The sequence below is a fragment of the Cnephaeus nilssonii genome (assembly GCF_951640355.1).
Source record: "Cnephaeus nilssonii genome assembly, chromosome: X".
NCBI classification, from domain to species: Eukaryota; Metazoa; Chordata; class Mammalia; order Chiroptera; family Vespertilionidae; genus Cnephaeus; species Cnephaeus nilssonii.
Genome location: NC_137071.1, coordinates 95334522 through 95339971, shown reverse-complemented (window position 1 = coordinate 95339971; position 5450 = coordinate 95334522).

Here is a 5450-nt window from a genome sequence, read left to right as displayed (position 1 = left end):
GAGTGTCTATTTGTGAGTGAGGGACAGTTATATTCCAAAGGACTGTTGGGGACTGACAGACCAGGCTCCCCAGACCGGGGAGCCTCCACTGCTGATGAAATTTCTCTCAGAGCAACCGGTGTGCCCCAGAGACCATGCCATCTTGAGGGGAGAGTGGTTGTGATCAGAAGCCTAGCCTTACCTTCAATAGGGAAGAATCAGATACCTCCTGGGACCCTACAACCACAACACCCAGGGACCAGCTGTGAGCCCACAAACACTGGGTCTCAAGCAGCACGAATACACAGACTCGAACAAGCTCTGCACCTTCTCATGGAAATGTCAGATTTAGCCCAGAAAAAGTGAAGTCTGTGATCCAGGCTGAAGAGAGAATCACGCGCAGTGGGCTCTAGAGGTTCAGAGGAAGTCTGTACCCCACAAAATCTGCAGACGTTGGGGCCAGCATAGTCCACGAATGTGGAAGGGGGTCCACAGGGCTGCTGACAGAAAAGAACTCTAGAAATAAACCTATAGCTGAGCTGGGCACAAAAAGGCAGCCTGAAGCTTTACCAGTAAACCAGCAGCACTGTGCCAGGGGAAAAAGACATGTACAGAGACGTGAGCAGAGTTGTGCACACTGCTGGGGCAAAAAAGTTGTGAGTTTGTGCACTTACTCTGGCTTTTTTTCTCTTTAAATCCTTGCTTTTGATTACTAATCCCAGTACATAGGTCACCCAATTAAAAACACATTCAGAGACTGCAGGGGAAATTGATTTTGTGGAACCTGGGGATCAGAGTGGGGAAAAATGATCAGAAAACCAGCTATGGGGCAGTCCATACCCCCAAACCAGTATTAAGTGCAGTAGGGAAAACAAATTCTAAATACTGGGTAAAGAGGACTTATAGCCCCATATGTCAATACAGAAACACTCCCACCCAGGGGTTGAATCACAAACTGACTGTTGTGTAAATAAAACCACAGGCAGGCTGAGTAACAAAGAAATACTGCCTGCTTGAAAACAAGATTGTGGCTTATGACAAAGAGGAGCTGTGGAATGCAGGGAACTTCAATACTGTCCTGACTACCTGACAGGAAACAGGTGTGCCAAACAGAACAGTAGAGGATGTGAATGACCTTCACTACTGTATATTTTTATTATTTATCTTTTACTTAATAAACTTTTTTCTCACTTGATTTTACCTTTTTAATTATTATATTTTTATTTTTAATCAGTATTATTACTACTATTATTTTACATTTTTTAAAGTTTCATTTTATTTTCTCTTTATTTTATTTTATTTTATTTTGTAATTAGTGTTCTACATTCTATTTTCACTTTTCCTTTAGCATCATTTTACTGTATCTCAAATTTACCTTTATGCCAACACTCTCTTGCTCACTTTTCCCCCTTTTGTTGTCCTGTTTCTCTTACCCAATTCCTGCTTTAGATTTTCCCTATTCCTTCTTTTTAGCCCTGTTAAACATTCACCCTACTTATATATCTAATTTTTATCCCCTGCTCCAAGTCCATACACATGTCTCTCTTTTTCTTCACTATCCAAATTTTTTTATCTCTTCCCTTTTTTTTAATTTCTGTTTTTTGTTTTATTTTGTTTTGTTTTGGCCTTCTTTCTCTCTGTTCTATTGTTTTTGTTAGTTTGATTGTTGAGTACATTGGTTTTTTTCTTTGTTTGATTGTGTGATTGTTTCTCCTTTTGTTTGCTTCTGTTTTTCCTCTCTTGTTATTAGTTGTAGTTTGTAGTTTACATTCATATCTGGGTGTTAGTTGGTTGCATTTTTTTTTGGATTAGTTGTTGTTCTGTTGGAGTTTTCTCCCATATAAAAACTTTTCTCCCTTCTATTTAATTCTCTTTCTTTTCTCTCTTACTTTTTTTCCTTTTCTCAATATCATTTTTGCACTTTTTTTATCCCCTATTTCTCTTTTCTCTGGTGGTCACCTTTATTTGGGATTATTAGCATCATAAATATATTTGTGTTCAGTACCTTGTGCGCTCTACCTTGTTGTGTTGTATTTTGTGCCTGTAACTCAATGAAGGAGAGAGAGAGTTACATAAAGAGACACCCGGAGAGGAGAGATAATGGGGAGAAAAAGAAACAGCCCACATATGAAAGAAAAGGAGGCATTACCAGAAAAGAAAGTAAACGAAATGGAGGCAAGCAACCTGTCCAAGAAAGAATTCAGAGAAATGATCATAAGGTCGCTGAAAAGGTAGGAACACAAATTCAACAATATGTGTAAGAACCAAGAGGAAATGAAGAAGAACCAAGAATAAATGAAAAATAATATCACTGCAATAAAGAACTCAATTAGAAACATCAACAGTAGACTAGAAGAAGTGGAGTACCGCATCAGTGATATAGAAGACAAGGTAGGAAAAAATACCAAAGCAGAGAAGCATCTAGAAAAAAAAAAAGCTTAAAAAACAAGAGGAGAGCCTAAGGCAACTTTGGGACAACACGAATTGAAATGGCATCCGCCTAATAGGTGTGTTAGAAGGAGAGGAAACTGAGTAAGGAATAGAAAACCTGTTTGAAAAAATAATGACAGAAAACTTCCCTGATATAGGGAAGAAAAGTCCAAGAAGCTCAAAAAGTCCCAAACAAAAAGAAACCCAAAAGACTGACACCAAAGCACATTATAATTAAACTGGCAAACACCAACAACAAAGTAAGAATCTTAAAAGTGGCCAGAGAGAGGCAGAAAGTTACATACAACGGATCCCCCATCAGTCTAGCAACTTATTTCTCAATAGCAACACATCAGGCCATAAGGGAATGGAATGAAATATACAAAGTCATGAAAAGGAAGGGACTGAATCGAAGAATACCGTACCCAGCAAGTCTATCAATCAAAATCGAGGGTAAAATCAGGAGCTTCACAGACAAAACAGGACTAAGGGAGTTTTTCACAACCAAACCAGCAATGCAAGAAATGCTGAAGGGTCTGCTATAAAAAGAAGAAATAGGAAGTGATGAAGGAACACAGGCATAAAAAATAAAAATGGTGACAAACAAGTACCTATCAATAATAACTTTAACCTTTTGCACTCGGATGTCGAGTGTGACTCGACACAGTTAGCATCGGTAGCAGCTCTTTTTATACTCTTTGAATGTATCAATAATTTGAAATATAAAAAAATCCAAATTAATAAGTTTGTATGAAAAGAAACTCCAGTTTTTTATTCTACTGCTGCGCTTTGTAAACCTGGGGTATTTAAAAACTCAAATCCCAAGTAGAATAAAGGAATCGAGAAAAAAGCAAGCGAGTGCAAAGGGTTAAATGCAAATGGATAAAAAGCCCCAATCAAAAGACATAAGGTAGCTGAGTGGATAAGAAAACATGACCCATATATCAGCTGTCTACAGGAAACCCACCTCAGAAAAATGGACTCACACAGACTGATGGTGAAGGGATGTAAAAAGGTATTACAGGTGAATGGAAATGAAAAAAAAGCTGGGGTAGCAATACTTATATCTGACAAATTAGATCTCAAAGTGAAGGACATAACAAGAGATAAGGAAGGCCACTTCATAATACTAAAGGGAGAAGTCCAACAAGAAGATACAACTATTGTAAACATATATGCACCCAATACAGGAACACCCAAACACATAAAAAAAAAAAAAAACTTCTAGAGGATATCAAGGGAGAGAATGAGAGCAATACAGTCATTTTAGGGGACTTTAATATCCCACTAACAGCACTGGAAAAATCCTCTAAACAAAAAATCAGCAAATAAATATCAATCCTAAATGACACACTAGATCAGATGGCATTAATTGACATCTTCAGAACATTTTTCCCCAAAGCCACATAATATACATTCTTTACAAGGGCACATGGGTCATTTTCAATGATAGACCATATGTTGGGACAAAGGCAAAGTCTCTCCAAATTCAAGAAGATAGAAATCATACCAAGCATCTTCTCAGATCACAATGGCAAAAACTAGAAATTAACTACAATGAAAACAATAAAAGAAATCAAACACCTGGAGGCTAAATAGCATGCTATTAAACAATGACTGGGTTACCAGAGAGATCAAAGAAGAAATAAAAAAACATCAAGTCAACAAACAACAATGAAAACACAACAATCCAAAATCTATGGGACACAGTGAAAGCAGTCTTGAGAGGGAAGTTCATAGCTCTACACCCTACCTCAAAAAACTAGAAACAATGTTAATAAATTATTTAACCCTACAACTCAAAGAGTTAGAGACTCAACAAGAAAAGCCCATAATAAGCAGAAGGAAGGAAATAATAAAGATCACAGCAGAGATAAACAACATGGAGACAAAAAAAATAAAAAAAATAAAAGATCAACAAAGCCAAGAGCTGGTTCTTTGAAAGGATAAACAAGATTGATGAAACTCTAGCCAGGTTCACCAAGAAGCAAAGAGAGTGGACCCAATTAAACAAAATCAGAAAGGAAAGAGGTGAAGTAACAACTGATCCCACAGAAATACAAACGATTATGAAAAAATACTATGAACAACTCTATTCCAACAAAATGGACAACCTAGGTGAAATGGACATATTCCTAGAAAAAATACAAGCTCCCAAAACTCAACCAAGAAGAATAAAAAAACCTGAATAGGCGTATAACTACTGAAGAATTTAAAACAACAATAAAAAATCTTCCAGCAAACAAAAGCCCTGGTCCAGACAGCTTAACAGGGGAGTTCTACCAAACATTCAAAGAACTAATACCTATCCTCCTCAGACTATACCAAAAAATTCAAGAGGAAGGCACACTTCCAAGCTCTTTCTATGAAGCCAGCATTACCCTAACCCCAAAACCAGATAAAGACACCACAAAAAAGAGAGAACTACAGGCCAATATCCTTGGTGAACATAGATGCCAAAATCCTCAACAAAATTCTACCAAATTGGATCCAGTAATACATCAGAAAGATCATACACCATGAACAAGCAGGATTTATTTTGGGGATGCAAGGATGGTACAATATCCGCAAATCAATAAATGTGATACATCACATAAACAAACTGAGAAAAAAACAAACACATAATCATATCAATCGATGCAACAAAAAACAACAACATTTGACAAAATCCAATACCCTTTTTTGATAAAACCTCTCAGCAAAGTGGAGATAGGGGGATCATACCTTAACATAATAAAAGCCTTATATGACAAACCTACAGACAACATCATACTCAATGGGAAAAAACTAAACTCATTTCCCTTAAGAACAAGAACAAGACAAAGATGCCCACTTTCACCAATCCTGTTCGACATAGTACTAGAAGTATTAGCCATAATGATCAGACAAGAAGAAATAAAAGGCATCCAAATTGGAAAAGAAGAAATAAAACTGTCCTTATTTGAAGATGACATGATACTATACATAGAAAACCCCAAAGACTCCATCAAAAAACTACTAGACTTAATAATTGAATTTGGCAATGTAGCAGGATACAGAAT